Raw genomic sequence first — 11864 nt, forward strand, 5'->3', positions numbered from 1 at the left:
GAACCCAATTCTCCATCAGTCAAGCCTCTTATTTAATTAACCCATTTGGCCAGTCTCATCTATATTTGCTATTATCCAATTTGTCAGTCAAGTTGTTCCTAAGGCAGAATGTTTAATAGTGAAGATGGGACTGATAATCAAGATACTGACTCTGGTCTACACATTACCTCAGTAAGCCTTGCACAACTAGGCCTTCCAGAGCAAAAAATGACAATCATAACCACGTGAGCCATTGAGATGCGTGGCTGAACAGGCATTAGTGTGTTTGCATATATGTGCTAGCATGCATACGTGCACTAGAGGGAGAAAGAGAAACTCAAGCAAAACAGATGGAAGTACTTTGAAACCTGGTACTTACAACATCAAAGTAAATTATTATTGCTGAATAATAACAGCTACCATCATTGAGCACTTCTTATGTTCTAGACATTTCTCTAGGTGTTTACATTCAGTATCCCAGATAATCCCATAGAAGCCACATGTGATAGGTATGGTTATCCTCCTCAGTATATGTGTGAGCAAACTGAGGCATACAGGGGGTAACTAGCCAAAAAAGAAAAAAAAAGAAAAGAAAAAAAAACTCATCTAAAAAATAAAAAATGGATGTCAGACTGCAGACTGAGGCAAATCTACTTCCAGAGTCTTGGATTCTAGCTACATATTCTAGCTGCACAGACATAGTTTTAGAAAACATGTTGGAGAAATTTTTCCTTTTCACTTTTCTGGTAAATGGGATAAGAAGTATGTGAGACGCAGCATGGTGACTGACTCATGGTAGGGGTCCTTAAATATTCATGCCTTGCCTTCTTTCCAGTATATGATCCTGCCTCTTTTGAACTGATTTTTCAATAAACATGCAATTCCTTCCCACAGGCATTTTTGGTACTGGTGGGTCATTCTACTGAATTTAGGTTCATCATAAGATAGAATTGATGTGTGTTTCATCTGGAATAGTGGGTAACACTGAGAATAAATACTACTGTTTATGATCATTTCTAATAACCGGGAACTATGCTAAGTGATCGCTATGCATTAACGGGTTACAAAAAAGCCCACAAGTACTGCGTTAAACATTTTTTCATAAGCTTTTCAACATTATTTTGATAAGTGTTCTAGCACTTTTTTCCAACTGATGGGTGGATTGTCATGGGATCAGGACTTGGCGAGGCAAACAGGAAATCTCAACTATCGGTCTGCTCATCCTTCGTCTCTTCACCAAAAGCCTTTCTGATAAGCAAAAATGAGACTTACCTTCCCACCCTTCATTACCTTCAATTCTCATGAAAAATACAAGTGTTTACTTCTTCCATTGTAATAAAACAAGTATTTATTTATTTATATATGTCTTCCTAACCTACATCTGAGGAAATGATTCACCTGGTGTGTGTTCCTATTCAGCCAAACCCCCCTTTGATCCCTGTGGACATATTTATTCCCATGGGTAAGAAAAAAGAGTGTGATCTCTCCTAGGGTAGGACAGGAGGATTGCGGATCAGAGTTTGATCTTCTTGAATATAGGCAAATTTCTTCAGATTAGTTCTTTTCTCAAAAAAATTCAATAATGATTTTATGTTTTCCATTTCCTCCTTTTTTTTCTATGATATGTATTATTTCCACATTGAAAGATTATTTTGAGGAGAAGTATGTTTTCAAACACACCATGATCCTATACCACTGCCCAGAGTGGGACACCATCATAAGTCATTAACATGCCATATGCCTTCCGAATAAAGAAAAGTTACAAAGCCCCAGTTGTATACAATCTTAGGCAATAATGTTTACAAGCTCACATACACTAAAACAAATGTAGACAGTAAATGTAGCATGAGAGTGATTAAAGAATGCACAGAGACAGCCACTTATGATCAGTCTGCCCCCCAGGAGCCAGCACCAGCCGGCCCCTGGAACCAGGCCATTTATTATGCTCAAAAAAGAAAAAAAGAAAAACTAAACACTAAAAAAGACTAAGATATTACCTTATAGAAAGTATATGCACTGTGATTTTGTTCCTAAATACATCTGGAAGGGATTTGGGACTCTGATTGTGGAATTAGATATTTAGCTCTTTGGGCCAAGAATCTGGTTCCTACCTAAGTTACAACTGCCTGCCATGCCCCGCAGTGAATCTTTACCTGGGGTGTCCTATCAGCAGTCATGGTGACAGCTTGCCGTTTAACCATAAGCAGCATTTTCTTTAAGTCATGGATTCAAAAGGACGTCCAGAATTCTAGTAGTTTATTCACCACTTATGAGCAGTCTAGAGAGAACAGATGAGTTTTGAATGAAATCCCTGCCTACAGAAGTCCTTTAGAGGTACACAGTTGGGTAAGAGCCCTTGGAAACCCTGAAGTCTCCCGTTTGTCACAAACAAAGAACGAGCCTTCATCTTTGACACAGTGACCAAATATAAGTCACAGAAAATAATATCTTGACCTGAAATGACACTGCTAGGCAGGCTGATGCCCCTCTAATAATCCAGCTACAGAAAAATAGGAAATAGGAGGTTCTTGTTGTTTATCTCTACACTGAACGACTTTCTTGTTTTATGAAAATAATACACTGCACTTCTCTTTTGAATTGTCTCTTCTTTTAATTAGAGAACTGGGGAAATTTCTCCCTTGCTAAATCTTCCCATCCCTCTGAAACTGTAATGACTAGTTTCAAGCTGTCAGTACAGAAAAGATATTTTCTGCTGCCCCTGTCACATGGGTGGTTCTTTCTCTCCCCGCCAAAGCCAGATCCTTTTTTTTTTAATTTTTGCTTTTAAGTGAGCAAATTAGGGGGAAGGTAAAATGAATAAATCTTCATTACATTCCAGAAAACAAACCTGGGAACTGCTTACGTAAGCAATTAAATGAACAGGAAGTCCTTATTACACAGGAAGGCTGGGTGACTTTTTAACAATTGGGAAGAGTCGCTGGGAGTGTAAATACTCTAATTTCACACCTGGTCCAAATATGTCAGGAGCGATCTACCTTTTACACTTGAAACATCACTCCGTCTTATGGTAGAGTGCAGGAGTCTGTATTTGAAGTCAAGTTCTTAAATAAAACTTTCCAGACTGCTTAATATTCTGCCTTCTCACGATACACATGAGCTCACTCTCTTTTCTATAAACTTTTCTCTTCACCCAAGCGTCTCTACTCAGGATATATCCAGGAAAATAGGCTCATTTTCCTAAAGGCATTTTTATTCCAAGTTTCACACTTATATAAATATGAGGTCTGACCATTTTGCGCCACATCTGATGGTCTGAAAGCAACTGTGTGCTACAGAAAACAATGTTCTAAGGTAGCAATGGGTATGTTGTACCGTCTTCTCCCAAATGAGTTCAGCACATCTTGAATCACATGATAGCTACTGAGTATCAGGGGAGAAGTAGGCATGTATGCAGCCTGTTATTATACAAGATATTTTCCAGGCTCTCCCTAGACCGGAGAGGTATGCTCAACAAAACCTACATCAGAAAACCTACATCATATACAGCCAGTGTGTGCCAGTGAGATTGACCCATGCTCACGCTCTGAGCATCCAAATACCCTCACTTACAAAGAAAATTCTGTTGAGTTTAAGTTGATATAGTCTATTTTGTTCCTTGGGATTTTTTTTTTCACACATGGGAAATCTTCTTAGTTTCCACATTAAATTAAGTTAATTATATGATTCTTCAAGATAGAAGTTTATCTGTGTTTTGGATGAATTTTTATTTTTTATTTTAAGGTTTTCCCTCATGGGCATCATCATAGACCATTTTAACTCACATACTTGAGACAATATATGTTCAGAGGATAATGGTCGCTCAAGTTTCAGCAGCACATTACATTTTAGAAATTACAAAGAAAATTTAGTGATAACCCTCACTATCAAAAGATAAACATAGGAATTGTTACTACTTTTTGTAGGGATTACTGGAGACAGTATCTGGACCTTCAACTTGCTAAAGGCTGCCATAGTAGGAGGGAGGAAATAAAACATTTAATACCACTCATTTAATATTACTGTTTCTTAAGATCCAGAAATATTAATATGTCCCAATACTAATCACCCTAAAATATATGGAATATATTCTTCCTCAAAAAGTAACTCAACAGCCTGTGATATTTTCAACATGTGGGAATTACTGATATCATAATACATAGAAAATCCTTCAAACTTAAAAATCTTTTATATTCAGTCCACAGGCAACCGATATGAACTTACCTTAAATTTTGTAACTTGGTGATCTGGGCACGTTCTTTTCTCTCTCTCTCTTTTTTTCCCTTTTCTAAGCTCTAAGACTGCAGTGAGAGGAACCGTGGATCCTGTGTAGAGCACAGAGCCCAGACTCCTCCGTGCTGTTGGCAAGAGTGTTGAGGCCTCACTACCTTCTCCAGACCGCCCTTGACCCCCATTTCACAACCTCTCACTTTGTGGCAACCATTTATCCTGCAAATGCCCATGCTACAGTCCCAGGCATCACTTCTACAGTAGGTAGAAGTGGCCAAACCCAAGATGTTTCTCTTGTTTTGGGAGCTTTTGTTGGTTTGTTTCTTGTTTTGCTTTGTTTGGGTGGGATAAGCTTTCTTTTAGCCGCCTTTCATATATTTTTTTTATGTTTATTTATTTTTGAGACAGAGAGAGACAGAGCATGAACAGGGAAGGAGCAGAGAGAGAGGGAGACACAGAATCTGAAACAGGCTCCAGGCTCTGAGCTGTCAGCATAGAGCCCGACGCGGGGCTCGAACTCGCGGACCGTGAGATCATGACCTGAGCCGAAGTCGGCCGCTTAACCGACCGAGCCACCCAGGCGCCCCTCATCTTATTAAATTTACAAACACAGTATCTGTTACATCCATATATTTTAGCAAGAGAGATGAATAACAATCAATGAATAAAAGTAACTTACATAACAGTTAGAAGGTAAAAAGCGCCATAGATAAAAAGAAGAAGGAAGGACTGATTAAGGGGGATCCAGACTTCAAGTAGAGAGACTTCAGTTTCAATAGGGTGGTGAGAGAAAGCCTTAATGACAAATGGCACTTGGGCAAAGACTTCTTTTCAATTGTAATTCACCAAAGTGAGGCTGATTCTAAGGTATGGGAATAGCCACAAGAATATAGAATCGCTCAATCAATTAGCTGGGTAAACTAAGTTTCTGAATGTTTAGTATTCTGTGAACATAGACCTGATTTTTTAATATACTATTACAGGATACCATGAAACTGTGACCAACACATGCACATTATTAACTCTCTACAGACCTTCCCAGCTGACCAAAGCCAGGAAGACTATTCACTAAGAGAGAAGTTATTATGTTGGTTCTAACTTGTGAATTTGAGAATTGACGCCTTCTTTTGGTAAACAGACACCTTTGAGGGATCCAAGTAGAATTCTCTTTTTTTCCCCCTTTTTTTGGCCCATCTGCCTATCCCTGAAAACGCCTTCCCATGTATTTAAAGATACAGAATCAGCACTTTGATCTCAAACTCACCAGATTCGATGATGGGAACTGTCACCTTGGAGGCGCTTTCTTCTGGAACCCTTTGATTCTCCAAGTTTTCTCCCAAATAGAGAAATATGAATTCTTTATAAATTTCATTTTTTTTAAAGCAAGTAGAGTCAGTGGACAAGAAAATAATATAAGCAGTACAGTTACTGGAAATGGACAGGTCAAGTGAACCTATTAACGAATACATTTCCACAAACGCATGCTGTTTTGGATGAGTTATTGATTTCAGCCTTAAACAGTCCACAGGGAGCTTGCTTGTTTCATTTGTAATGCTAACAAACTCATTTGTTGGAACCAGCATGTTACTTTTTAAAAATATATTTGGAGGTGACTTTTGAACACATATCTACTAGGTTTGTAAGTGTTTGGAACATTAATTGCAGAATTTACAAACAACTATCAATGGATTTTCTCCTTCATAAAAGGAAGAGTCTTTCCAAGCTAAACCAAGTGCAGCTATTGTTATATTGCAATCTGTGAAAATACAGGGATGAGAGGAAAAGAAGCTTTCTATTCACCAACCCCATCTAAGCTGTGCTAACTTTTCTGCACTTCTTTATGGTTCTTTTTAACTCACTGACATGCCCTGGCACGGAACCTAACAAAATGCATTTGAATTCCATTTATTTATTTATTACCTTTATTTAGGAAATACTGCAAATCAGGAATATGATAAAGACCCGAGAGAGATCTGTCTACCTCTTGAAGTTTTCACTAACTGAACTTTAGGAAAGTATGTTCCCACTTGTATTGTCCTGGTGACATATCACATCGACTCTATGACGAAGACATGTTGTTTCTGGCTATGGACTACAATTCCACCTGCCATGAGTTTGCAGCTTGTATGAAAGGTAAAGTCAATTTCTGGAGGACTCTGTTCCTTTACACCAGGCAGTGAAGGCTTCCGCTTTTCCTATGTATGTATGTATGTATGCGCATATATATATGCTTAAAACTGTTCTGGCTTTTGTGGATGGGATTGGTTAGTTCTTCTAAAATAGCCTATTTGTTTTGCCTTTTAAAACTATAGGTATTCCTAACAGTCAACATTTGCTTTCTTTGTCGATTCTAAACAAGTTCACCAAAGTGTCCTGCTAGCATTCCAGAAATATGATTGATGCCCTTTCTGTAAGTTGGTACATTTAAGTAGGGTTGAAAGTATGTTAAAAAATAATTTTAAAACGTATAAAAAAGGGGGGAGGGGCTCCTGGGTGGTTCAGTCAGTTAAGCATCTAACTTCGGCCCAGGTTATGATCTCACAGTTTGTGGGTTCGAGCCCTGCATCAGGCTCTGTGCTGACAGCTCAGAGCCTAAAGCCCGCTTCAGATACTGTGTCTCCCTCTCTCTGCTCCTCTCCCACTCACACTCTGTCTCTCTCTCTCAAAAATAAATAGATATTAAAAAAATTAAAAAATTATAAGTGCGTGACACATTAAGAATATTTAATGCCTAGAATATAGGAGCCAAGAAAATTACCTCAAGCCAGGCAGCATTTTTTTCTTTTTACAAATGTTTTTGCTTCTTTTGCTCTTTTTTCAAATGGAGTCCACAATTGGCTGAAGAAAAGCTATGTAAATTCACAGTATTATTCCAAAATTGAAAGGAATAGTCTCTGAGGCAAACTAAATATTGTGTGAAGAATTTATCTCTAGGGCAAATACTTCCCATTTTCAGTTTCTTACAATTCAGCTCTCTCCAAGGAAGTTTCTTAATACTTTCATTTATGATCTGAATGATATTCCCGATAGCATATCTGCATCCTCTGACCTGCTGCTCGTCCGTGCCTCCCCTTGCACAGGGTCATAGATGGCAGCATGAGCAAACAGAAGGTTTCCCTGAATGTCAGACATACTATTATTAACTTTACTGCAATGTTGAGCAAGTAGGAAAACATGATTTCTCACATAGGTATTTAGTGTCCTCATGTCTTATTAATTTGTGAGCCTTCTCTGGGTGTTCGGTGTTGCTGCCTTATGAGTTTTAATACTATGGCTTTTGTGTGTTATATTTCCAGGACAGTATATTTCAAGGTATTAATGCCAGTAAGACCTTAAGTTTGTATAGTTGCATTAGAATTTACCAAAGCACTGTCATGTGTGTTTTGACATGAATTATAGCCCTGGGAAGCAGGAAAGGAAGTTATTATTACCCCCATTTATAGTTGATAAAGGGGAGTAGGAGACAACCTCCATCCTGGGTGGAGCCAGAATTCAAAGCTAATGCCCTCGCTCCAGAGCTAGAATGCTTTCTAGATACTCTCTGTTCTGATGACATATACCTTGCTTGATACAAACCAAGAAACATTAAATTATAGACTACAATGTAACTAATTTTCAGAGCCCAAAGGTCTCCATCTGTAAACTCAATTATTTTTTGGGATTATTTTCCTGAAATCCTTACTCTGGGAAAAGGCCATGAGTATGTGTGATTGTTTATTTTCAGTACGTCTTCAAAAGTGTCTGGCCCATCACTCTATCTAGTTATAGTCCCTGAAAGCCGAACCTGACAAAATTCACACAGGGCTGCACGATAAAGAATACCTTCATGCCTATATATTAAAAATCTATATTCAGAGCCTCTGAACATTAAATCTGCATTCAGAAGTCAGAATACGTATTCATTAAATCTGTCTCTAGTGTATTCAATGAGTCTTATTGGGTACCCTCCATGTTTCTGTGTGGAGGTTCCTGGGATACGGGAGATATAAATATACTCTTAGGGAACATGGGGTAAAACACTCATTGCTTCCTGATATCTTAGCAGAGACACACCATCACCTCTGGCATGGCCAGAATAGAAATTTAAAAATTGTATTCAATGGTGATGACTTTCAGAGGTTATATATAGTTATATATGGCATGTTGATTATTTTAAATTTTACCTGAGCTTTTATTTTGGAGTCCGTCCTTTTTATGAATATAGGCAGTATCATTTGCCTTTCCTGTGAATTCATAAAACCCAATGCAGTTGAAATTACTTCTAAGACTTCTGAAGCTGCAGGATAATGCGTTCTGTGCAACCCCAGTGACTGATTGGGCGGGTGAAAGAAGAAATATGTGAAAACATTTCTTCTCGTCTAGATAGCCAGAACTGGAAGCAACATAGAGAGTGGTTAGTTTTATTGGTGGTCCAGGCAAAAAAATAAATCTGCTTTTCCTCATGCTCTGCCTCAAAAACCCAAGAAAGCCACATTTATTTTTCAAACCAGAGGAATATGTTGACTAGGAATTCTCAGGCAAGAAACAAGATCTGAGAGATGAGGCCATTAGCCCATTCTGAAGAAAACAAAGTTGATGAGGGGTGCCTGGGTGGCTCAGTCGGTTAAGCATCTGACTTTGGCTCAGGTCATGATCTCACGGTCCGTGAGTTTGAGCCCCGCGTTGGGCTCTGTGCTGATAGCTCAGAGCCTGGAGCCTGTTTCAGATTCTGTGCCTCCTTCTCTCTCTGCCCCTCCCCCACTCACACTCTGTCTCTCTCTCCTTCAGAAATAAATATTTAAAACAAGAAAGAAAATAAAGGTGATGAAAATTACACAGGAACTGCATTCTCATTAATGATTGTGAAATTTTGAGAGATTTTTTTAAAAAAATGATTACATGGGTTTGTTCATTGTCTTACAGCTTACAATATTAAAATATAAAGCAACAAGATAGCAGATATAAAAATACCTGTCAATGAAAATGGAGAAGAGCAAATAGCAAAAACTCTTGCGAGTTTTTAGGAAATAAGAACAAAAGAACATCTAGGCTTAAGAAATTCAGCACCGAAGAACACCAGTCTATCACCCAACAACATCTGTAAAAACTCTTTTAAAACTCAACAGGGTGGATAATAATAGAGACAGTATTTTTCACATGGCCTGAAGATTCTGAATAGGTGCCTTGACTGGAATATGTCAGACAGGATGTCACTGACCAGGGATGAGTATGTGTGAGCCCAGGAAGAGATGTGGTTGATATAAATCTTGGCGAGTTGTTACACCGCCATATATAATTAGTACAATGTAATTTGGTAGTTGGAGGAGTCAGGACATTTGTGAAAAAGAAGGTATCTATCTATGGTATCTCTATTCCAATATGACAAATGCCTCCCGGCTCTAGTCTGTGGGAGAGAGAGAAGTCAGGTAAGTGGTAGCTGAATGATTTGGGTTTTTTGTTGTTAGGAATTTAGTGAGGTTTGAGCTATAAGAAATTCTATCCCATTGCCCAGGAGACAGAAGACAACACAGCTTTGGACTGTAAAATACAAACACCTTGGCCTTCATTCTGCCCTCTTAAGGATACGGACAACATTGACTCCATCTTTGGCTTTCCATCTTATTCATGCCCAGGCAATGACCTCTCTCAGGGCTCTGTGTTCCGGGTTAACGTACGTCCTGTCTGGAATGTTTAGACTTTAGAGAACTACATTTTAGAGAACTACTCTGTGACCTCACCACCGTGTCCCTCGCTCTATCAAAGCCGTGGATTAAGGTCCAGATTTTGTGGAGAATAGCTACTGAGTGCCTGGATCATATGTCCAATGGATGCCCCTTTCAATAAGTTACCCTGAATAAAAGTGTAAATAGTTTAAAGTGCCTTGCACTTTTTTCCATCCCAAAGTGACTTAGTCTGAAGGATACTTTACCGACACTCCTCCACCTTCTGACACCTTCCGTCCTCTCCCCACTATCTTTGCCCTATTTCCTCTGGGATGAGGCACAAAGCTGTGAATGTCCCTTGCCCCAGCCCCCAGAGCTCTGGATTCCTTATTAGGTCCCGCTCCTCCAAACTTTGTTGCTCGTCAACAGACTTTTTTGACCGATCTGGTAAGTGTAAGGGGAAACGTTTCAGAAGAGCAACCAAAGTATCCCAATGGTATTGCTAACTTGCTGACTTCCAGGGAACTTAATTTTTCTTTTTTTCATCTGTAAACCTCCACATCCTGAATCACATTACACAGCCATAGCAGTAGCTGGAACATCTGTGGACTTGAGTGAAGGATGCCGGAAAGATTAATGGCAACATCTTTTGCCTTTTATCGCTTCATTGATTTTAAATCAAATTGACTACTGACCCAGACTGTGAGGTGTATGTCTGAGTCTGGGGGAAGCAGGATGAATGGACCAAGGGTATAGTGACAGAGGGAAGGAGAATGGTGGACAAGTAGGGCCGATCAGTGTGCCGATGAACTAATTTCATCTTATTTCACACTCACTCACTCTACCCTTCATACCCACTCGGGCTTGTTTTACTCCCTCAGAACCTCCCCCCAGGGGGCTCATGACCCCAAATTTAGAAAAGTGCTCAGTAATAAAGCCAGCGTATTACCAGAGTCCAACTCGTATACCACACTCCTTACAAATATTATTACATTTAATCTTCCCCCACCACAGATTGTAGCCTAATTTGACATGAGAGAATTGAGGCAGACAGATGATAAAGAACAGCCTGAATTTAACAGCTCATAAAATGAGGGGCAGAGAAACCAACCCAGGTAGTTGGTCTCCAGGAATTAAGCTCCTGACCACTACACTACTATTCTTCTTTCACGTTCTGTGAAAATACGCAGGTTACTCTGAAATTGGGATGCCACTAACCTCAAAGCTGTACTTTTGTCAGCTGTTCTGTTTTACAATACTCTCCTGTTACTCAAGACTATTAGGTTTATAATGTTCTTCAAACATAAGCCTTAAAAATATTTCTAGCAATAAAATGATTTCATGCATTTGTCCTGAAAACAATGTATATTTCCATTTGCTTTCATATCAGACACAGCTCAGAATCAACTAAGTGCGAGTGTGTTTATACTAAAATGAAACTACATCAAAATAACACAGCTATACAAGTTGTTGTTGTTTATTTAATTGTTGCCTTCTGATGAGTATTACTGAGGCAACAACTCAGAATCCGTTGTTGTTATTTAATTTCCAAGCAGCAGAAGTCCTCATTATTTTAAATGACATGATTCTGGGATTGGACACAAAGGTCAAAGAGACATAAGGACTATAAACTTTAGTCCTTACTAATAGAGGCAGACAGAGCTGCCTTTTCCTCCGACTGAAAGCAGGATTGCTCACCAAAGAAAGATTCTGTGGCCAAGTGAAAGATCCTGAACACTGGTGACATTTTCTTGCTCATTTGCTTGTGAACTATCTACTAATGCCAGCAACATTGGACTCATACTGTAGAGAAAAGGAGGTTGATAAGATGGACTGGAAAAGAAAATAGTGGAATGCGTCAAGAATATTTTAACAGCTTCTACCTCTAAAACTCTCACTTCTTTCACCACTTCTAGACACAGATTTGCTAAAGAAACTATAACCAGGGGCGCCTGGGTGGCTCAGTCGGTTAAGCGTCCGACTTCGGCTCAGGTCATGATCTCACAGTTGGTGGGT

This window comes from Herpailurus yagouaroundi, unplaced genomic scaffold (assembly GCF_014898765.1).
Source record: "Herpailurus yagouaroundi ecotype Mexico unplaced genomic scaffold, PumYag 181, whole genome shotgun sequence".
In the NCBI taxonomy this organism is placed as follows: Eukaryota; Metazoa; Chordata; class Mammalia; order Carnivora; family Felidae; genus Herpailurus; species Herpailurus yagouaroundi.